The sequence below is a fragment of the Bactrocera tryoni genome, chromosome 2 (genome assembly GCF_016617805.1).
Source record: "Bactrocera tryoni isolate S06 chromosome 2, CSIRO_BtryS06_freeze2, whole genome shotgun sequence".
Lineage (NCBI taxonomy): Eukaryota > Metazoa > Arthropoda > Insecta > Diptera > Tephritidae > Bactrocera > Bactrocera tryoni.
In genome coordinates, this window is record NC_052500.1 from 25,677,994 (window position 1) to 25,703,125 (window position 25,132).

The window sequence follows — 25,132 nt, forward strand, 5'->3', positions numbered from 1 at the left end:
AAGCAATTTGCTGTTATAGTGTGTTGGCATATATGAATTTATTTTCGGGAGTTTTAAGTTCTGTCCGAGTACGGTCTCTCTCTATAAACGTACCAATTTCACCAGCTATGGATTAAGGCTTCCGTCCATCACAACATGAACGATTTGATTGGTGACTTGTCGATCAGGAGAAAGCCTGCAAATAACTATATATTTCGAGTCCCGACGAAAACGATCAGCCTCAACCCACTTGGGGCTGTTTCATCATGGAGGCTGAATATACCGACCGTTGTGCCAAATATAACTTCTTTGCTCACCCTGGCGTTAAAGTCGCCAAGCACGATTTTGTCATCGTGGAAGGCAGCTCTCTTAGGTGCGCTCCAAGCACTCATACAAGACATCTTTGGTCACATCGTCTTTCTCTTTCGTCGGGGCATAGGCGCAAATCAGCGATATGTTGAAGAATTTCGCTTTAATGCGGATTATAGACGTTCATCTACTGGGGTGAATGCCATGGCTCGGCGACGGAGTCTCTCTTGCTCCACGAAACCCACACCGAATTTGTGCTTTTTTACATGACAACTGTAGTAGTTGTCTCGTCCATTGCACTTCCTAGACGGCGGTCATTTCAGTCTTTACACTAACGAGGACATCAACCAGCTGGAAAGCAGCACCTTCACAATTAAGGCACCGTTTGTCCTGGTCGTCAACAAAAGGGGGTCTCTGCCGCTGTTGTTTCATTTTTATTGGGAGCGCTTTTTACGTGGCGGATCCCAAACCTAGCGCCGAAGTCCGGAAATGCTTGAGGCACATGTAAAATAATCGTTTCTGGCAACTGCCAAATAAATGGCGCTCAGAGAACTTTCCTCACTTGCTTGGGATTCCGTTTTCAATATTTTCTGTGATTCCTAGCTGTCCATCCAAAATGGGTTTCTCCCAAAATTTAATATTTGAGTCCTACTAATGGATGAATTTATCTGCAAACTATTCTCGCAGTCACAATATGGTTTTATTAACATTTAATGTGAAATGAGGCTCTAAACTTTATAAGCTGTTAACTAAGAGATTCACCGTTGATGTCCGTGGACATTTTTGTAAATCTGAATTAAGTCGTTGACCTGTTTCATTAACATCTCTGTATCGCTACTCTCCTTCAAATAAAATCTATTCGAGCTCCAGTGAATAATCCTTTCTAATAAGGAAAGACCTCAATTCGCGGTGCTCTAAAGTTATAACCCATTTATGTTTTGATTTTATTTAATAAGGTTAGCATTATCATATCTCTCGCTTCAGCTGAGGCAATCTATACTTAGAGTTACCACTTGGACAGCTTATAACGCCGATCTGTTGGCTCCAAAATCCACAAGCGCTTTGAGCCGATTACGAATTTGTTGAGTCTGCCAATGTCAATTTCAGCTAAGTATGTCTCCTGGTTCACCGTAGGTATGATTGCCCAGATATTTTAGTTTCAGTTTTACAAAGAAATAAATGTTTCCACCTCACCTTCTTCCATAAAAATTTAAAAATTTGCGGCCGACTACAGTTTTAACCTCCAGCAGGAACCTACGATTGCGACAAGATGTGCTATGGTAAGCGCAGCAGTTCAGAAGATCTTCTACGTTTTGTTCTATGTCAGAAGAATCTCGCATTCGCACAGGAGCTGGTCGTCGATCATCATCTGCTAAGCATACGGAAGATCCATGGCTCCAGTGCTAGAATGCAAGATGATAACGTTAACTCGTTCCGACTCTGACGTGAGCCGGCGAGTCCAACTTTAAGTTTGCAAAGTTAATAAAGACTACAAAAATGTGATTTGTCATGTTTTGTAGGTATTGTGCAATATTTTGGAATGTATTATAGGTTAGTATCAGATCAAAATTTTAACAAAGTACTTTCGGTCCATATGATCTAGACGACTTGCAGCATGTCTTTAGTAGTTAAAATCCATCGAGATATGAACGAATATTAATGTTCAAACATAAATCGTTCCAAACCAAGTTTGTGTTTTGAAACCCTTATAGTTTTCTATCGGATATGGGGTTCTGTGAGGTTCAAGTGACTTATCTCTCGAGTACTCCCTAACTGAATTACTTCGAAAAAGTTTTGAAAAATATTTGTTTTACCATAAAATACATATCTGTATCATATTCTACTCCATCAAAAAACTTACTCACTTCAGTGTTCTCTTTAAATTATTTTATTTCACATCCTTAGTTTAGTTTTTCAAAAATTTCTTCTTTCATTCTTCGTTCAGTTAGAAATCACTGTGCTTTTGTGCCGCATTGACGTAGGAAGATAGTTGTAGTGTATGCTGGACAGAGTAGAGTGATAGCGGCAGAGAAAGTTCATTAGAAATTCGAACTATGGAATATGGACGTAACAAAGGTGTTCACATCTGCCATAACAATGACGTTTGTTGCTTTAACGGTGCTGATGCTATCAAGTTTCTCCGCAATTTTTTAAGCTCCACCGGCCATTATCGATACCTAGTTAGATACTTAGTATTTGAGGAATCTCTACCATTATGCAACGTGACAGTGACAGCAAACGTGAAGGGTGTTTGTTACGTAGCTGCAAATAAATGTAACGGGCTTTGGTGCTGGCACATACATACATAACACATGACAGAACATATCTATAGAGAGCTACATGTTGGTTACCGATCTTAATGAGCATTGTGTTATGAAAGAGTTGCCCAAGCACACACTCCTAGAAAGGCTGTTGTGGACATGTAGTGGATACATATGTGTGTACAAGGTTTTTTGAATGAAAAATTTCAGTTTTGCGCTGTGACTATCAGTTGCATGTACTGTCTATATTGGTCACACATTACTTCCGTAATTAGTGTTGGCGATGCTTAATTGGAAACCAGCGTCATGTGGACCTTGTTTTTAGTCACATTGGAGAGCAAGTTTTTCCGCTGATTGGTATGAGAAAACTTTGAGCAGCCTGAAATGCTTATTTTGATTACATATTTGGGATCGTTTTTACTTTCGATAGATGGCCCTATTCATTTTGGTCCTCCAAATATCAAAGTCTATTCTGACACTCTTCTCTTGCTTCAAAGCGCTACTGATTACTCTGTGATCATTTTTTGTCTCCTAATTTTTATGTGAGATTCATTGGTGCTGCCCGTATTCTAGTAATGTTTAAAGAAGATTTTCATCCAGGTTTTGGACGGCAAGGTTATCGAAAGTGATTGAATACAATGAATGAAAACTTGGCCCGATGACGAGTTTCCGGACACCACCCTAGGAAAATCAACCATCTAAGATTGGTATGCTAAGTTTAGACGAAGTGAAATATTCACCGAATAAAGTGAACGCAGTGGACTCCCAAAGGATGTCGTTACCGACGAAAACATCAAAAAAGTCCACAAAGTATTTTAGATAACCTTAAAGTGAAGTTGTTCGAGTTAGCAGACATCCTTCAGATATCAGTCGAAAGTATACTACATCATATCATTCATGAATATTTGGATAAGATACAGTTCTGTGCAAAGTGAGTTCCGCACGAGCTCTTTTTTGACCAAAAGCAACGCAGAGTTGATGATTCCGAGCGGTGTTTGGAGAAGTTTAGGCCTAATAAACACAGGCTTTTGAGTCGATATGTAACAATGGATGAAGTATGATTCCATAATTTTATTCCGAAGTCCAAACAACAGTCATCTGAGGGGACGGCACAGGATTAACCCACTGCAAAGTGTGGAAAAACACAAGAGTCGTCAGGCTTAATTCTGTTTACCGACGCGGATGTGTATTGCACTGTCTTCATCTTATGCCACAAAAGTTAACACAATTGGTTCACAAATTTCTAGTTAGCGATCGCTGAGCTTCTACGCTTCGCTTTCCACACCATTTTACCAGCGACCTCGCTCTGTTTCACGCTCCTCATTTCTCAGATGTACCTTACTGCAATTACAGTGCTCATATACTGGTCTCTTTCAACAGCCGCTGCAAGTAATATGATTGGGCATGCAAGTCAACTGTTGCATGAAATAAAGTCGACACATAAATTGGTATTGAATGGTCCACATAAAACTCAACCACCAACTAACGGCGCATGCGTCTGGCTGCTCCATGCACCAGCGCCGCTTAAAAGCCATTACTTCACAGCCTTTTCGGGGACTCTGTATGAGTACACTTTGGTACTTCTTCGTGTTATTGCTGTTGTTGTTGTTGTTGTTGAATGAGCATCATAAAAGCCTGCTTGTCGCCTTTCAGTGCCAATTAGAAATGTTGATTGCAAGTAAAACTCACTTACACCGCAGATGTTATTGTGTCTGTGTGTGTGTTTGTGGCATGTTGCATGTTGTAAAGGACCGCTACAAACTCTGAAATCGTTTACTTTGGCAAAGGGATAAAAGTCGTATGGCATGCAAAACGAAACACGATGGTAAATGAAGCCAATTAGTAGCGCACGACGAAAAATAAACAGAAGCGATGGCCAGGGGAATGTGACAACAAATTCAACTCATACCCGCCGAATAGAGTGTACCTACATGTTGGTGGGGATGTGCACACGAGGTCTGTACGATAATGACTTAGCCTCACGACTAGTTAGCGCCACTGCCGCAGCAGGAGCTTACTATCCAGTAGTGCCCCGTGCACAAAATTTCATCTAAAACAAACTGATAGTTTAATTTAGAAGACATTTGGAAGAGGTCTTGCCTACGATGAGCAGAATCGGGCGATGATTCGATTCTCATTTTTGAAATGGAAATCGCTCAAACTACGGTAACTTTTCCCCTTTGAGCGACCGTCGAAAGTTGACCTTCGGAGAATTCGGTTTTTGATGAATCATTCCCCAGTGCCCCGAAAACCACTATTAAGGAGAATAAAGTGACAAAATTCCAGGATCTCGTATTGATGGACTGTCGAGTGAACATGCGCAAGGTAGCTAAAACAGTAGGTATCTTATGAGAAGGCTGTCGCCGCGACGTATTCCCTGTTTGCTCATTCTAGGCAACAAGCGCTACCATGAGTTCACTTCAAAGCTTAAAGTCTTAAACTTAAAGGGTTATTTTAAAGGTTTTTTGTGTCGTTTCGTGATCGCCGACGTAGCGTAGGCACATAAAGACCATGAAAAAGTCGAAAGAGTTTACTTCATCTAGCTTGGGTCCACTCGTGCACACTAAAGAAATGGGAAAATCGAACCAGTGTACTTCATCCAACGTGGGTTGCCTGATACACACTAAAGACAATGGGAAAATCGAAACAGTGGACTTTATCTAGCTTGGGTTCACTGGTGCACACTAAAGACCATGGAAAAATCAAAACAGGGAGCTTCCTCTAAAGTAGATTCACTGGTACACACTAAAGGTCTTGGAAACACATTGAATAATTTAAACAGGGGTCTTCATTCGACGTAATTGCTTCGAAGAAGGCCAAAACGTACCTGTCGACTGGAGAGATCATGATCACTATATTCTAGGCATCAAAAGATGTCATCTACTTGGCCTACTTCGAGAAGAGGAAAATGACGGCAAAGCTCTACGATACCGACCCTTGTTGGCGCAGACAAAAGAGCTATTCCATAATGACAAAGGCACCGGTTACACTTCACAGCCATCCAGCTCGTCGAAATTGGCTACGAACTGCTGTCCCATACACTGTATGTTCCATATTTCTCACTCTTCGAATTCTCTTCGATTCCACTGAGAGTGACAGTTAAAGTAATTTATATCAAATATCGTCTTCTAAGAGACCTACTTTGAACACCGACAGTAAACCTTTTTTCAGACAGATTTACGAAGTTGTATAATTTCTTAGTAAGATGTATCGAGCTCAACTGAGACTATATTTAGAAGTAGTTCGACTTTTTTTCGAATCCTTTTTTTAGGCTATATAATTATTGAACCACCCTCGTATGTATTTGTGTACTAAGTCTTACTCGCAAAATGCGCTGATGTATGATAGTATCCGCTGGGGAAAGAGAGCGAGAGCTGCGAGGGTAGCATGGAGGGACAGCAGGCGGCAGCGCTCGATGGTTGCGCAGCATAAAGCGCTTCTCAATGTAGCAATTAATGCGCTTCGCTGCACTAACAACATCAATGAGAAAAGTAAACAAGAAGAAAGCCTGCCTGCCTGCCTGACTGCCGAACGTTGTTGGCAATCGCTTGAAATAGCTGGCAAAGTTAATGCTAATGCGAGCGCGTTTGGCACTTCGGTTGGCGGCAGCGAGGTGGCGCCATGAATAGCTGAAAAAGTGCATTGACATCATTCATAGCGGGACTTTTTGTAGCACCTGTTTGTCGGCGCGTGGAGCACATATACATATATATATATATATATATGTAGGTGAGTGTTTGTGTATGTGTGTTAGTGTGGGTGCGTCTGTGTTTTTACGGGCAGCAAAATTAAATGTCATTGAAATTTAATTGGCGTAATAATCAGCAGCTGTGAGCGGCGGCAGTCGTCAGCAGCGTTCAGCACATAATTATATAACCGTTAGCCGATTTACATGTATAATCCTTACCAAGCATCGCATTATTCATATTACTTAAACAAAGAGCGCTTTGAATTTGTACAGCAATTGAACTGGTTAAGAAAGCTGAATGTGAAAATAAGTAAGGTGAAACCAAATGCATACGAAATCGAATATAAAGCACCACTGCAAATGAAACCCATTCGTCGAAATATTTTTTTTTTTCTGGGTTGGTATGACTGTTAGTGACATCTGTGTCAAATGTCACATCAAAATAATCATTAGTGTTTGGTATACGCTTGTCTTTCGGAAGTACACTCGGAGAATTTTTTGATGAGCGAAATTATTCAACAAAGAAGGTCCATTAAATTTTGTGTGCGGAATCAAATTTCTGGAGCCGAAACATTCAAAATTTTGGAAATGGCCTACGGCGATTATTTTTTGTCGCAAGCAAGTGTTTCTCATTGGTACGAAGAAGGTTGAGAACGTGTTTACGTCGAACCACGTCCTGGCCATTAACATCAACTGATGATCAACACTTCAATAAAATAACGGAATAGTTGCTTGAGAATTGACGATTAACAATTAGAGGTTTCACTGGCATCGTTGGAATATCGGAATATCGGGAAAACCATTTTGAAATATTATTTGAATGAAAGCACGATTGGTTTCAAAATCACTAAAGCTTTTCGAAAAACAGCGTCACGTTAACGTTTGAGTAACAATGCTTTATGACTACCAGGACATCATGAAACGTATTATTACTGGCGATGAGTCTTGGATCTGTGTTTACTACCCCGAAACAAACTATTAGTCAGAATATCGGTGCTAAAGTGAGCCGCAGCCGAGAAAACCATGTCAAAAATCAAGGTTACGTTCACTGTTTTCTTCGATTATCGAGGTGTGGTGAACTCCGAATTCCCTCCAACCGGTCAAACTGTCAACGAGGAATACTCTATGAATATTATGGGCCATTTACGAGTAGCCCTTCGCCCTGGATTATGGGTCGACAATTCTTGGTTTTTGCACTGCGATAATGCACCGCCGCATACTGCATTGATTTTCCTGAGTTTTTGGCCAAAGTTTCAGCCAATATCTTGCCGTAACCACCACATTCACCTGACTTAGCTTCATCTGACTTCCGGCTATTCAGCAAACTGAAACGACGGCTTCGGGAATAACGTTTCGAGGCAATTTAAGGCATTAAACGTGACTTCCTATATGTATACGTACAGTTTCGAGTATGGTGGCGGCCGGACGAATGGTTAAAAGTAGAATTTAAACACAAATATTTTATGGAAAAAAGGATCCCACTGTTAAGACAATGGAAATGAAAAAGGTTAATATAGGTTGGTAGAGAGTTTTCATAAAGTTGATTGCGGTTCTGTCACTAGAACGGTTAGAACACAAATGCTTTGTGGCAGCATAAAAAGCTATTACCTATTGATCACTCTGGTAGGTGGCGAAATTTGCCTTGAGCTCACTTACAGCATGCTCAAAACAAGTGAGGGTGCAATGAGCATGAGCCTTTTACAATATATATTTCCACCTCGATAACTGCGGAATGAGAAAGGGTAAGAGTTCATTTGTCTTTTTGTGGTTGATTACTGGACTGTTAAGCCTCAGGACAGCTCAGCAAGTGTTGGTCAACTAGCAACGGCTGTGTAGACGCAAAGTTGCTTCTGTCCTAGGGTAAAATGTAAGAGGTCTAGAGATATTCACTCTCAGCAAAGTTCAACTTCCAATGATTGTAGAAATGTAAAAGAGTTTTCATCTGGATTCACAAAGCACTAAGTATAGTATGTGATCCCTCACGTCGTGTGGAGAGTTCAGTCATCCAACCTAACCTTAACCTAACAAGACCGTCCTGCTAACCAGGTTTTTTCAATTGCATACCAACCTTCGTATAATATACTTTCTCTGCCCGATGCACATATTTGCGGAAAATATCGAAATCGCATTTAAATTGGTAACCTCTTTCTCACAAGCAAAGTAACCCAACATTTCATTAATGTAAACAATTAACTTGATTAGAAACTCCCACAGTACCGTAAGTGTGCTTCCCTACACTCTCGACTGCCTTCAATTTACGACATACTTAAGTCATAAATAAAACAACAATTCTTGAAGTAAGGAGTAGCGGTATCGGCTGTTGTCCATCTTCATCATTTTCTGTAGATTATTACAAATACCTTTATTATTTTCGACTTATTATTGTGTAAACTCCAAACCCCCACCATTTAGGGTATAGTAATATCTTTACTGCGCTCTCGAAATCAAGTCAAATGCTTGGGATATCATCAGCTACTCGGAAATTACAGCGAAGGCGTATCATGACAGGCCGACAAGCCGTCTGAGAGCGCGCTGTTGTTGCTCGGCTGAAGTTTTATGCACGCCTGCCAGCCACTTTAAGTGCAATTTTTATGCGATTTCAATCAATGGCGCAAAAGTTTCCATTTCAACTGTTTTATTGCCAGCGAAAACAATCGAAAATGGCGCCGCCTCAAATGGTACAAATAAAAATCCAGTTAATAACTTTGACGGCGCAATTTAGAGGCGCACGAAACTAAATTTAGCAATTCGATGTTGTATATTAATACAAAGTTTGTGGCAGTTATTTACGACAGACACGCGACGAATCGAAGTATTATATTTTTGAACACATGAAAATTGATTTGTGCTAATAACGGTATATAAATACATGAGTATGAGGTTGAACAGTGTTGTGTAGGCTTAAGTAAATACTTAAATAAACATGCCGAACTTTGTAAGGGCTGAGATGGAACGAAAAGGTGTTGATTGATGGCTTAGTACTTTAAGCCTTAGGCAAGCTTTTACCGATATGAAAATGTGGACAAATATTTTCGAAATAGTTTTGAGCTAAATATTTTTGTACTTGTCTCTGAATCGACTGGTATTAGACTTTTCACTACAGATGTCTGTATGTATGGACCCAAAAGTCCCAGTTGTTGTACTGTATTTCCGAAGATATAATTAGAGTGAATTGCTATTTTCTATTATTATCTCAATCTCTGTTCCTGTCTCAGTCTCAACCACAGTTTCTGTCTCATTTTCAGTCTTTGTCTGTGAGTTACACTCAGTCTCTGTCCTTTTTCTGTCTCAATCTCTCAGTTTCAGTCTCAATCTCTATCTCAATCTCAATCTCAATCTCAATCTCAATCTCAATCTCAATCTCAAGCTCAATCTCAATCTTAATCTTCATCTCAAACTCAAACTCAATAATCGTCTCAGTCCAAGCCTCATCTTAGTCTGCCTCTGCTTATGTTCCTGTCTCTGTTTCAATCTCAGCCTCAACCTCAGTCCAAGTCTCAACCCTAATCTTAATCTCTATCTTAAACTTAGCTTCAGTACAAGTCTCAGTCTCAGCTTTAGTCCAGTTTTATCTTAGTCTCTGCCTCTGTTTCTGAGCCTGCCTCTGACCATGATCCTGCCTCTGCTTCTGTCTCAGTCTCAGCCTCAGTTTCTGCCTCTATTCTATCAATCTGTCCATGTCTCAGTTTCAATCTCAAACTCAATCTCAGCCTCAATCCATTTATCAGTCCATGTCTCAGCCTAAGTCTTTGCCTCTGTATTTGAGTCTTCCTATGTCTATGCATCTATCCCTGCATCTCAGTATTAGCCCTAGGCACAGCCTCAGTATCAGCCTCTGTCTCTGTGTTTGCCTCAGTCTCTGTCTCTGTCTCTGTCTCTGTCTCTGTCTCTGTCTCTGTCTCTGTCTCTGTCTCTGTCTCTGTCTCTGTCTCTGTCTCTGTCTCTGTCTCTGTCTCTGTCTCTGTCTCTGTCTCTGTCTCTGTCTCTGTCTCTGTCTCTGTCTCTGTCTCTGTCTCTGTCTCTGTCTCTGTCTCTGTCTCTGTCTCTGTCTCTGTCTCTGTATCTGTCTCTGTCTCTGTATCTGTCTCTGTCTCTGTCTCTGTCTCTGTCTCTGTCCCTGTCTCTGCTCTGTTTCTGTCTCTGTCTTTGTCTCTGTCTCTGACTCTGTCTCTGTCTCTGTCTCTGTCTCTGCCTCTGTCTCTGTCTCTGTCTCTGTCTCTGCCTCTGTCTCTATCTCTGTTTCTGTCTCTGTCTCTGCCACTCTCTCTATATCGGAGGAAAAAAGTTATAAGCGCGCTTCCTATGTTCTGTTTTCATTATATTTCCCTTAAAAATCATTTAATAATTGATTTTTTTGGGAAAGTTAAGCTTCTGTTGTAATTTATGATTTATTAAAGAAATAAAAAATGGCATGTGTATGTATTATAATATTGGAGAAATGTTTCAAAATCTGCCTTGTCTTCGTTTGACGTCTGCCGGGCGGTTCTTTTGTTCTCCAGCATAAAGAAGAGTCACCAATTACGGCGCATTAAGTCCCTGCCATGGCAATAAATCGGCTTAAATTCATGTGCACACAGTGTAGTATATTTGTATGTATGTGTACATTTCGTACAGTCTTGCGAGTTCGCATAAGTAATTGGCATAGTAGCCGAATGTGCAACAGATTTTCGACTTAAGCATTCTCTCTTTAAGTTCAACGCACAAAAGTTAATTTATTTTTTCCATTATCTTTTCGACTCTTTTTGTTGATTTATACGAAATATTTATTTGGTAAGTTATGTCATATAGGGTGAGCAATCTTTTGCCAGATTGGAAATACTTTTAATTATGAAATATTTCACATTTGTTAACTGAATTCGATTGGAATCTCGGACGGATCAGTGAAAACCATTTTGAATATTTAAAAGATTTGTTAGCTGACTTCAATTGATATATTTTACAGACTAAAGGTCACTTTCGGTGCCACAAGACCGTTGAACTCAACGATTTTCATTTTAAACATAAACTAAATCATCCACGAATGCCAGGTTTGAACATCAACTCCCATCTAATGTATAAATGACGCATACTTTTCGCGGATCTGGTATATTACCTAAAGGATTGTGCTTGGTATGGATTGCAGAATACAGTGGTCTGACGCACAGTTTGACGTATTTGGCAGGTGGCAACTCTATTTCAAATTATGTTCAAATTAGTTCCCCTCGGAATATATTGCGGGAGACTTTTTTAAATTCTTTATGTTTGGCTTACGTTTAGTAAATACTTGCTTTTAGGTGGCAACAACTGTATAATACCATTAACACAAATATATTAGCAGTACAACCTAATCGAATACTTTGGTAATATTTTTCTGAACACAAAAAGTCTGATTTGTAAAACTTTTGTATAAATTCAGTTGTAGTTTTCTCCTGGTGGCAACTCTGTTCCGAAAACGTTCAACTGATAATTTCTTCATTTTTTTCCTTATTTTAGGTACATAATTTTTTTCGGCAAGTGGCAAGTCTACCAAATATGAAGTCTATAAACTTAATCTGTAATTATAACTAACAGTTTCCACTTCATTCTTGATGTCTAAATTTATATTTTTTTATAAACTTGTTTTATTTTTCCTAATTGGCAACTCTGTTCCAAAGCATTTGTGAAAAGTGTATGCCTAAAGGTCGCTTTGAAATATTTATTGTGTATGATATCTGATTTGAGAACATATTTTATAAATTTAGTTTAATTTTTCCTAGTTGGTAACTCTGTTCCAAAATATTTGTACTTAAAAATTTCTCTGAAATCTACTTGATCTACTTGAATGTGTTTAGGTACGTTTTTAAAAACTTACTTTTTGAAAAACTTTATCTAGTATCACTTTTTTCGATAAGTGGCAACTCTCCCAAAAATTAGTTCTTTAAACTAAATCTGTAATTATATTTAGCAGTTCCTACTCATGATTCAGCATGTCTAATTTGAGAATTTTTGCTTTATAAATTTAGTTTTATTTTTCCTAGTTGGTAACTCTGTTGCGAAAAATTTTCCAAATGTAAATACTTAAAGCTCGCTTTGAAGACTGTGTCTTAAGGTAGATTTTTAAAAGCTTTGCTTAATATTAATTTTTATCAATAAATGGCAACTCTAAAACCAAATATATTAACTACATCTTTGATTATAGTTAATAATAACATTTCCATCTATGAGTATAAATAATGTCTGACTTATTTTTTTTTTTTATAAATTTAGTTTATTTTTCGAGTTGGCAACTCTGTTCCGAAAAATGTGTAAATAAAATTTCGTCAAAAGCTGCTTAAAGGTGTTTAGGCACATTTTTAAAAACTTTTCTTAGTATTAATTTTTATCAATAGGTGGCAACTCTAAAACTAAATATATTAACTAAATATTTAATTATCATTAATAATAATACGTCCCGCTTGAGTTCAGATGTTTGATTTAACATATTTGTTTTTTTTTTATATAGTTTTAGTTTTCTCAGGATGGCAACGCTGTTTTGTAAAATTTCCAAATAAAAATAGCATCAAAAGCTGCCTAAAGGCCGCTTCGTTGCCGCTTATGCTTGTGTACATTTTGAAAAAATTTACTTAGCATCAATTTTTAGCAATAGGTGGCAGCTCTATCACACAATTTGATCTATATTATTAATAATAACAGTTTCGGCTCACGTTATAATTTCTTTCGTCGAATATAGACCAATTCTTAGCTTCAGAACCATCATTTGAAGAACCGTCTACATTTTCAAGTCCATAAAAAACCGCGAATATGTTTATTTTAGGGCAAATATTTTAGCGTTAGAATGTTAGATTTCTCATGTTAACAACATATAGCACTCTTAAAGCACAGAGCCCTAGTTTTTCCGATTTGACATGCATATAATTTGTTGTTGTTAAGCCTTTTAATTCATACACTTATTTATATTTCTTTCTTTCTAACTTATAGGTTCCAGCAGAACTGTTCAACGAAACGTGAAATAATTCCTTTACCACTTTACATAATATCAATACACGTATCATTGTATTACATGAAAACCACGAGCCACCACTATAAAAAATGGAAGAAAAAGGAGTCTCCAACCGACCAACAGGTAATTGTTGGCATCACTTTCATACAATTTATTGTACACGTTAACAGTAAACAACCTCCAAGTATACCCGAGACATTAATAAAGCACTGTGAGGTGAGCCGAAAAAACCGACCGGACAGCGCAAAATACGTAAGGGATCAAACACTTGCAAATTGAGAATAATAAATAGACTGTGTGTCGCTCCGCAGTGAACCGTATCCTATTGACTTAATGATGAGGTTTCGAAAAAGATTTACTTTTATTGAGCTATTGACTAAGACAATATATGCGTTTGAGCTTACAGTACACACCTACACTACATACATATATGCTGATTATAATATACGCTGCCGCAAAATGAGCTTTTTCAACACAAACTCAGTAATGTAACATTAAGAGGTGGTATTAGTTATTGAACTATCAGTTGTTTCTACATATGGGGATTTTTGCTGAGATTGCTGTTGTCAAATATGATATCTTATAACTTATCCCTCCATTAAGCTTTATGAAGACCATTTTTTAGTAAATTTTTTCACCTCGTTTTTAGCACAGCCGGCCTTATCTTGTCAATAATTCGGCACTTTTAGGCACAGGTACACAATGGGCTAGTCATGGCTGCTTCATAAGCAAAGATGATTAACCTGTTATAATCAAAATCTAAAGAATCTAATATTATATTTAGATATATTTTAGGAACAGACTTGCTTTTTGGTTCAGACATATAAACTTATTTTCAATATAGACTTGATATCACAAAATTACGAGGCAGTTGCTTATTAAGTTTATCATCTTCATCTTTAAGCTTAACGAAGTATGGGCTGGTATTACTACTGAAACTTTCAGGTGGGCTGTAGTGTATGTAGGACTAGTAGTTTACCAGACAAGCTCTCTTTTATTGGAGATTCCAAATGTATACAGGTCCTTTTCCATCGGATCTCTCCAACGAAGTGGATTTTTTTCTTTTCCTCTGCTCCCCCCGGCGGGTAGTGCGTCAAGTACTCTCAGAGCTGAAGTATTTTCATCCATTCGGAGGACATGACTTAGCCAGCGTAGCCGCAGATTCTAATTCGCTGAACGATGTCAATGTGGCGTTTATCTCGAAAAGCTTATCGTTCCTTCGAATCCGATATTCGCCGTTGCCAATGCGCGAAGTGCCATACATCTTCTGCAGAACCTTTCTCTCGAAAACTCGTAACGGCGACTCATCTGATGTTGTCATCGTCCATGCCTCTGTACCATTAAGCAGGATGGAAATAGTGAGTGACTTACAGTGTTTGGTGATTGTTCGTCGAGAGTGGACTTAACTTCTCAATTGTCTGCTCAGTTCGCCTTACACTCGTTCACTACCAGACCCATTTGTTTCGCTTACTTATCCAGCCTGAAAAAACAGAACTAACGGCGCGGTTATTGAGGTCAATGATACCAATATTATCGGCATTTGTACCTTCTTTATTTATACTGTATACCGGTCAATATGCAAAACATCTGAGCCAAATTAAATGGGCATCTCTTCTGGACCAAAATGTGACCTGGTAGTGAAAATAGATGAAATTGCTTAACATAGTTTTAGTTCTGATCTATGCCGCGTCTACCAAGCGGAGGTGACTGCTATAAAGGTAGCAGTAGACCTGCTGCTTCAGTGCGCAGCATCCTTTAGAGTTTTGACTATTCACAGCTCAACGAATGTGAACTCAACTCACCAGTGAGGGGATTATAGACTAATTATCTCTACAAACGGATTATTTTATGATTAGACTGATTTGGGTGTCTGGCTACATCGGTATTGAAGGGAAATTTAGGACTGAAGGCCTTACTAGGACAGGTACTTCAGTCTCAATAATTGCAGAGTGGGAATAAGTAAGAGCGCTGTTGGCTTCTTTTGATCGACTACGGGCCTCAGTCCAGCTCATCAAACATTGGTCAACTGCAACAACTGTATAGTCGCAAGGTACTTCTGACCCAGAGTAAATAGCAAGAGGTCTATGGAACTCTTCACTCTTAGCCAGTTCCCCATTTAAATGCTTGTTGGAGTCTTAACTGGCACTGTTCGAAACGGATTGCTGTCGTAAGATGTCAGCAACATTTGTTTGGAAGAAGATAACATTGCATCATCTCAACACTTCCTCCTCAAATATTCCGCCTTTGCCAGACTAAGGCAAAAATACCTCGCATCTCATACCTTTCCAGGTGGAACAGCGGAAATAGAAGTAAAACACCTAAGCAGCTTTGTGAAAGGTTCAGGTTCAGAGAGAACTTTGTCGAGAGCTAATGTTACAGTACAGGAGTTGCCATATGACTTCAACAAAGACTGTACATAACAGTCTTAGTGCGATCCTCCGTCAGAGTACATAAACTGACGTCTCTGCGCCACTTCTCACTTATGCAACTCCATATTTACCCAGCACTGCATTTTAAAAGCAGGACAACATTAACAGCCCCCAACATGAAAATACTTACCAAAATAATACATACTTCAAAGCTCCGTGCCACCGAGCAACGCTGACTGCAGTAGCCTCCACCGTTTGGGTGCTTCAAATATTGTACATTTCAGTCAACAAACAAATTGCCACCCTTGTCCTTATTGCATTGTTGTTGTGTTGCATTAGTAATAACTGATATTAGGCCATCAGTGTACAAAATGGTATTTCAGCTGCCACACCATGTACATCCGTGCATTCAAGAAAGGCATAAATACACACAAACATGCTTGTATGGTACATATGTAGACACGTGGTAATATAATAGTTGCTATCGGATGTGAATGGCAATGTCAGCATTTGACAGCAAACAGATGGAATTTGCTCCACAATAAACAAATGAGGCTAGTTATTTGGATTTATTGGTCCTTATGCAAGGATATGACAGGAAAAATAAGTGTAGAGATTTGAGCATTGGCATTGAGTCATTTACATAAATATTAAGGTAATTGGTAGTACGTGCTTTTATTAATGGATCTGTGTGTGTGTGTATGTGAAATATTACTTCCAAGAGTATATCTTTCTTGCTTTGTTATCTATTATTGGAAAAGCAATATTTATGTAACGGCAGATCGAATATTCATTTTTGCAGTAAGATGGCAATCATTTTTGAATACAGTGCCCTTATCTCTGAGAATGGAGGGACTTCTTGAAATGCTAATAAACAACTCTTTGAGAAAGCTTGCAGAAATAAATCAACCGGCAACTGAGACTGTAAAAGATAGGACTTGCAATAAATAAGTCGGAAGTTCAGAAGGCCATGAATATTTCATAGAAATCTTCTTGAAAAAATTTAAAGATATGTCATGAAAACCCAAGATTCAAAAGTGTTTTGGATTCTTAGAATTATCTTATTGCTTGAACTTAACTATCAACTGAGAAGGACATGGCTACACTTAGAATCTCCAATTGGCGTCATACAGCGGAAAGGATGAACGACTGGCGCACTGTTAAAAACTCGACTATAACCGCATAAGCGGTGTCTACGCCGATAAATAATAAGTAGAAGAAGAACTATCAACTCATTCAAACTCTTTTTAGTCCCCAAGGCAGATCTGTGTCAAAGATTCGCAACTCTAATGCTCGGAGAATATATGCTTTGCAGTTCAAGGGACTGAATTAGGTGTTAAAGTTAGAGATTATGTTGCTTTTAAAGTCTACCAAAGCCGTTGTCGTCTTGCATGAGAATACTTCAGCCGAAATTAAACTAAATCTCCTTCTGGCATTACTAAAGTATCAATAAGTCAACAAGTATAATCTAAACTAACCTTAACAGAGCACTAAGGGTTTCTGTTCATGAATCGCTGGATACGAAAATTGTTAGTGATATTGCAAAGATTTGGAGGCAGCTTTTGATTGAGATATTGCTGATGATATTAGAGCTCTCAATTAACGGCCATGGTAGGATGCTAGATCTGCTCGTAAAACTTTATTAACGGAGTCGCCAGATGATAGCTTTTGTATACGACGTACCTGTTACGCTTAAATACTATCTAAAACTTACTCAAAGGAATCTGAACTTGTTGACAAACAGTAATCTCTGTATGTCCTCTTAGAAGTTCGGAATAAGACCAAATTAGTTTTGTTCTCGCCGAAGGAGGCATTGTCTTCAGCTAGGTGACCTTTAAAAATTTCACATTTCAAAATTAGTTGTTAAAATTATAATATTTTAGATGGAAATCGAAAATATCACCTTTGCTACAAAGCTTGAGCAGTTACAACGACCTGCTTTCAATGGTATTTACAGTGACGTATAAACTATATCAACTACTTCGTAAAGTACGCCGCTTTGTAGCCTTTTTTCAGATTGAGCAAACTTAAATAGGTCCTTAGCAACTAATACTACATTTCTGGTTTTCCGTTTACTGCACTACGAAGCTAACTATTGGATGTCTTTTTTCTGAGATCATATCTGCCAGAGATGTATGATCAGGATAAAATTATTAGAGCTAACTAAATATGTCACCTTACCGCATTTGTAACGAGTTTCAGAATCTACTCGTAAACCATCGTTGCAAGTTTTGACGGAATCGATTATTCTTCTTACTCTTGTCCTTACCACTGCACATTATAAAACTTCCCTTAGCATTAGTTTTTCTTGAAACCCATGATCCTTTACAAGAATTGTCAGTTTGACGATGGAATTTGTTGTCATACCTTGAAATGTCGGAGAGCGCAAAAAAAATGTAATGATTAGTGTTACGAGCTGAGTCGACTTAGCCATCTCCGTCTGTCTGCCTGTATATACATATGCTAACTTGTTCCTCAGTTATTGAAGTATCGACTAGAAATTTTGCACATATTCTTTTCTCCTGAAGAAGCTGCGCATTTATCGGAGTCGTCCATATCGGACCACTAAGACATATAGCTGCCGTACAAACTGAAGATAGCATTCAAGTGCTTGTATACAAACTTTTTCATTTGAGGAAATATCTTAAAAAATTGTCACAGGTTAAGGCCTAAGACTGTGGTGCAGTTGTTGAGTTCGGGCCATTGTAGCAAACTTGTATAGCTACCATAAAATTCAGAAAATATATAGTCCCTCGGCCTATCATAGTAAAACACATTTTCTTTGCAAAATTCGTTTTTTTTTTACAACAATATAATTCCCCTCAATGGTGATACAACGATTATAGCGACTGTTCAGCTTTTCGTTACCATTTTTGTAGCACAATTTGTGTTTTGCTTCAAAATAGACCTCTGTTTCGGCGATCACCTCTTCATTCCACGAAAATTTCTTCACAGCGATCATGCTTTTAAGATATGAGAACAGAAAATAGTCACTGGGGGGCAGATATGGAGAATACGGAGGCCATTCGAAGCCTAATTCAAAGAATAGGTTGTTATCGAGGTCATCCAACGAGAGGCCAAGGAATCGTGCTGCTTTGCTGGGGTCGGAGCATAGGGAGAGGGGCGTCAGATGTATAGATTTAGCTGGGCATGCAAAGAGGAGATTAATGTCATGTGGGACTCTTTGCGCGCTGCAGCTAGTCTGCTGCAGTATCTATTCGTATAACGAAGCTGTGTAAGGGTCACTCTCGATTTTCGCAACAACACGAGCTCTTCGTTTGCAATGAGTGTGGCTCTGACTCCAAGTACGCCATTCACTGAGGGAAAGTCGGTCCTCTTGATGCTCCTAAAAGGCGGTTCCAGCAGAAACTGCTTAAAAAGGAGTTCATTATGCTCCTCACTGTGCAGGTATTCGATGGGAAACATCAAGAGGCATTCCATTGTAATCCGGAATGTAATGTTCTGACATGTATGTAGCTTCCTCGTCTGCGTTTCACTGCATCCAGGTGGCCTTATTGTTGTGGCGTAGTTAAAGACCGGGCGGTCAATTGCCTTGTATGTTACCAATAACGTGTTTTTGTCTTTTCCCTGTGTGCTGCCGGCTAGTTATTTAAGAATTTTGCTGCGCCTCTGTACTTTGGCAATAAGCGCGATTCTGTGAAGAGTAAAGAAACACAGGCTATCGAATGTCACACCTAAAATCTTAAGGGTACTGACAGTCGGAATTTTAACGGCAGCGACTGAAATATTAAGGTCAGTTCTGTACTGTTTCTAACAGTTAGTGAATTTGGTTGCTGTGGGCTTAGTGGGGGAGAGTGTTAGGTTCCGTGTAGCGAGGAGCGATAGCCGTTTACTTTTTTTTTAAGTTTTAGATCATCAACTCGTCGGTGGTTTTGGTCAAAAATGTGCATGCACGAAAACCACTTTGTACAGAGCTAACTCATAGCCTATGGTGAATGATACGATGCACGCACTCACTTGATAACTCTACCAACTTCAACTTACGGTTATCCAAAAATATTTTGTGGACCTTTTTAACGCTTTCGTCGGTAACAACATCTTTTGGGTGTCACTGAATTCACCGTCTTCGGTGATCGTTTTACCACTTCTAGAATTAGCATACCAATCCTTGAATGTTGATTTTCCTGAAGTAGTATCCGGAAGCTCGTTATAAAACCAAATTTTTCCTTCAACCGTATTTTTTTCGTTCGAAAAGGCATATATTATCATCACGCGAAATTCCTTTTTATAATTTTTTAGTTTATTCAAAATTATAATTCATAAACTATTGTTCCAACAGCTGTCAAATTTATGCAAGCGCCTTTCAAAGGTTAGTGCTAACTGCAAATCATATATATTTAATTCTAGTAGCGCCATCTATGTGTCAGTTGACTTTCCATAATGGCGTATTTGTGTTGTCAATTTGGTCATGTTCGTACCATCATGAGACCTATTTAGACTCATTCGATTCACATCAAGTCCAAATCGTTTATTGTTTGTTCCTACAGAGTAAGTTAAGCGCTCTATAAGTATAGCGTTGTGATCGAACGATCATGTATTGCAGTTGTAGAGTGTTGCTCATGTGAGATTGTTTGTGAAATACTGACAACTGAAGACTTATGACTTACGAAAACTGCCAACTTTACCAAAAACAGATCACTATGACATCGAAATGACAGCGCATAATTAAAAAAATCAAATAAAAAGCAACATAAAAATATTACGAATATATGTAGGCGTTTAAAAAATATTTGCGATGCGCATTATAAACAATTAAGCGACCAAAAACGCATTTATTATAAACTTTTTGCAATCAACGCTTTTTATGCGCGCATTTATTTTATTCATTACTTCACGCATGACGTGCAAATTTTAATTGTGCCGCATTTTGTTTGTGGAAACTCAACATTTAATTAGTTTAATGCGCTTTATTTGCACACACACACACACGCACACATGTGTACACGCAGAGATTTACTACAGGCGTATTATATAATAATGTGTGAGAAGGTGCGTCAAACTGACAAACGATTCAAACGCAAATAATTTAAGCTCACGCATTGCCAAACAACAAAAAAAAAACAACTGCCAACAACAACAACAACGATAGCAGAGGAATGGTGCAAAGCATCAAGCGCGTTGGTCGTGGGCTTGCGTTGGTGCGCCTGTGCATATGCAGCGGCCGCATTCGCAAGACAAAAGCAATTAAAGCCTGTCAGCTGTGTGCAAAATGCGGCTAAAAACCATAATTGATATGTTTAAATTGTAAAATAATTGCAAAATTCAATGACGTCGCCCATAAAGTGAGCTGAATAAATATTTTATTTAGATAAACGCTCCGCAATGGCGCATGGGGTAATTGAAATAACGGCTTAAAGCCCACACGCACGCAGGCATAAAGCGCAACCACAAAACTTTGTGAAAAATTTGAAATTATTGCAACGATTATAACGGTCTACACTCACCAAACCCACAAAAAATGAAATCAATTAAAGCAGCATTGCACAGCAACAACCACGGCGGCGGAGGGCGGAGGGCGGAAGGAGTGGAACGGAAGAATTAACCGCAGACCGCATAGCAAATGCATTTTAATGCTATTGTCCAGTATTTACACACACACACACATACATATATATCTATGTGTATATATATAGTATATACGAGTGCGTGTTTGACAACCACAGTCATCACCATAATAATTCAGAAGCCAACTGATGAATTATGCATTTGCTTATAGGCAGATATGTGCACAGGCACCAATAGCAATGCAAATATACAAACACCGAGTATATACATACATACACATATACCTCAATACAAATACACACTAAAGCATTGAATTAGCTGCACAATTGGTCGTACAATGCATTGAGTTTTATTATTTGGCAATTAATGAATGGAATTGCCTTAGTTTCTATATATGACCTGGTCTACGGAAAGGAGGCTTAGGTGTCAAAAAAACAATTTTCACTTTTTAGTTGATTCGTATGGAAGTTTATTTTTAACAGCTGTTTCCCAGAAAACTAGTTTTCGCACGTTAGCTCCCTTTTCGTAGACCAGGTCACATATACATGTATATTGCTGAGCTCTGCGCAGTTTTTGATATTTGACGAAACTTGAAGACATCGTTTTTAAAATTAGATTCAGATTGCGGTTATTGAAGGAGCGTTTTGAGTAGGATCACTTATCTTTTATTCATATTCAACACTAAACCTCACTATGCCTAAGAAAACATATCCACTTAATTTCTGTAAAATTTCACATATATTGAACACAATAAACGGTTTAAAAACAGGTGGAAACTCATAAATCACTATACATTTTGACAAAAAAAGTACCAGGAAATTGTAAATGAAACGCAAAGTATTTAATTATTTATCAATATTTACCAACCACGATTTTTTCAGTCCACGAAACACACTTCAAAAGCACTTTTATTTTGGGAATGGCCTTCAGCTCCTTCAGCGAATTACTTTTTGTATCTGTTCGATCTACTGAAAACGCGTTTTACGGAGCGGCAATTTCAGTTTGGGGAACAAGAAAAAATCACATACGGTAGTGGTTTTTGGCTTTAAATTCGGCCACAATCGTGACTCGATGCCATGGTGCATTATTATCATGTAGAACCCATGAATTGTTCTCCCACAAATCCGGCCGTTTTCGGCGGTTGTTCTAACGTAAACGCCTCAATACATCCAAACGGGTAATTGCTATTCGAAATTCTTTATGGTCGAGCAATGGAACGTCTGCACCATCGCCATCTATTGGGGTATCGGGTTCACCATCACCTGGTGTTATGTTTTCACTACCATCCAGCCAGGCTGGGTAAGTGTTCTAGAAGAGTATGCTCCGGTCTTGAAAGCTTCTGTTAATCGCCGCATTTTTTCCTGGCTGTGAGTATTACCCCTGTCAAACTCGTCGTCTTCGTAATCACGCATTTTAGCCTCTCTCTTTTTTGTCTGCAAATGTGTTTCGCTTCCTTCTTCAACTCTTGATATCTATCTCATCGCACACGTGTTGTAGTTGATTTTAACGTTACGAGGTAGGCAGTCTACTTTTTCTCCACTGCGACACGACACTCCTCATTGTAGCAGCGTGCTGTCTGTTGTGATTGCAGCATCCCGACGTCGAACCATTCTTGTGTTTGTTGATCTGCGTTTTTTGCTGCACAGAGGCGGATGCGTATCTTGGCTGCAACAGAATAGTGGTCCAAGTCGATGTTAGGAACTCGGAGCGTACGCACATATAAAACACTGGAGACGTGTTTTCCGTCTATCACAACATGATCGGTCTGGTTGGTAGCATTTCGATCCGGAACAGCCATATAGCTGGTGAATTTCCTTATGCTGGAATCTAGCACTACAGATAACCATAGTTCAAGCCCCAGCAAGGTCGATCAGCCTCAAATCATTTGGTGATGCTTCCTCGTGGAGGCTTAATTTACCGACTGTTGTGCCAAAGATACCCTCCTTGCCCACTCTGGCGTTAAAGTCGCCAAGAACGATGTTGACATCGTGGCGGGGGCAGCTCCCATTGGTGCGCTCCAAGCGCTCATAGAAGACATCTTTGGTCACATCGTCTTCCTCTTCCGTCGGGACGTGGGCGCAAATCAGCGATATGTTCAAGAACTTCGCTTTGATGCGGATTGTGGCTAGATGTTTATCCACCGGGGTGAATCCCAGTACTCGGCGATGGAGTCTCTCTTCTATCACGAGTCCCACACCAAATATGCGATACTTTATATGGCCACTGTAGTAAGTGCCGCAAGGACTTACTCGTCTCTGTCCTAGTCCCATTCATCGCATTTCTTGGACTACGGTGATGTCAGCCTTTACTCTTAAGAGGACATCAACCAGCTGAGTAGCGGCACTTTCCTAATTAAGAGACCGGACATTCCAGGTGCATACCCTTAAATTGTAATTCTTAACATTGCAGGTGTCGTTTTCAAAAGAAAGGGTCACTTATCCAATGCTGTTTTTTTCTTTTTATTAGAAGTGTTTTTTCGTGGCGGGTCCCAAACCCTGCGCACAACCCTGTGGAGGGGATGTTTCGCCTTCTCACTATAGCTCGCCATCAAAAAGATGTTCTTTGGCTATTCAGAAGAGACTTGGTCTGAGACCAGAAATTGTGAACTGCTTTAGCCATATGTGAAAGAATCCTTTCTGGCCACTCCCAAGTCGTGTTGCAAAACCAAAAACCCAAAAAACCAAGTGTTGACGACCCATAATTTCGCCCTCTTTTTCCAAATAGCTTCACGCAAGCAACACATAACACTCAAATGGTATTTCTTCTTGACCATTTGGGCGGTCGGAAGGAATTCGGAGTACACCACACCTCGCCAATCGATAAAATCTTTCAAAAAAAACCTTGATTTTTGACCTGTTTTTACGTGGTTTCTTCGGCTTCCGCCCACCTTTTACTCGATTTTCGGCCAGTTGATCGTCTGTTTCCGCGTCGGCAGCATAGATCCAAATCTCATCGTCAGTAAATACAATTCATGACATCGTGTTAGTCGGCATTGTTTCACAGACGTTAACGCGACACTGTTTCTCGGAAAAATTGAGTGATCCATTCGTGAACCATTGTGTTTTCACTTTTCTCAGGCCCAGATGATATTTCACAATGGTTTTCATTAATCCTTCCAGTATTCCACTATATGTATTTGAGAATTTCAAACATATGTAAGCCTTCCTTAGGTATCATAATAGAATGGTGCTGAGTTTACAAGATTAGTTTGTTAAAAATCAAGGCCTGACAGTTAGAAAAGTATGATCGTAAAGTTTGGTTGAGAGTTCTCTGCTAATACTGTCGATTTGACTACATCTCGGCACCTCATAACTGAAACTTCACACCTTCTTCTCATTTTGGGTATCCAAAGAGTGGGAATTATAATGTACTTTAAACATATTAAAGGAAACTTTGATATTAAACTTTGAATATTTTGATGTAAAAACTTTACTTCTTTGATTATTTTATTGGCAATTTAACATGATTTGGCAAAGGCATCGACGGTATAAAACTAAATTACTACTTAATCTGATACTTAAGCATTATTGCTGCCATGCAAAAGCTTGACGGCAACTTATCACTATTGAATATAATAATTTGAATTGATGATATCGATATCGATATGCATATATTAGTGTTATACAAAATAATTACTATATTAAAGTCATAAAGTCATAATAAACACTTGCGTTCTAAAATAATGATTATTATGTAAATTGCTTATTGATTAACTCTTCCTATAAATTACGGATATGCAATTTATTCATGCGTACGGAGTATGCCTGCCAGCATAAGGCGCGGCTAAGTCAGGTTCCGGTTAAATATTATTATTTAAGGCAGCCCTCCTAATTTGAAATTTCTAACAGTAAAAACTACTTTGTTAGCACCTTCCTTCACTACTTACAAAGAATAACAAATCTGTTCTGTTTATTTCATACTCAGATCCGCTAAACAACAACTTTCTTGTATCGGCTGAAATACACATTAGTAGTGCAAATAACTTCTGAAACTGATTTTACTACACATTTAGTGCGCCTAGATGACTCGGGCGCGTTTGAAT

General features: G+C 38.9%; 2 long non-coding RNA genes across 2 annotated transcripts in view; both read left to right on the forward strand.

Annotated features, from left to right (window-relative positions):
• Nucleotides 1-25,132, forward strand: part of LOC120768211 — a 500,046-nt gene that overhangs the window by 253,122 nt on the left and 221,792 nt on the right. The window lies entirely within an intron of this gene.
• LOC120768209 overlaps nt 1-25,132 on the forward strand; it is a 287,272-nt gene that overhangs the window by 200,298 nt on the left and 61,842 nt on the right. Inside the window, exon 5 of the long non-coding RNA XR_005704740.1 lies at nt 13,174-13,318. This is a non-coding gene — a long non-coding RNA (uncharacterized LOC120768209). The remainder of the gene's footprint in view (nt 1-13,173; nt 13,319-25,132) is intronic.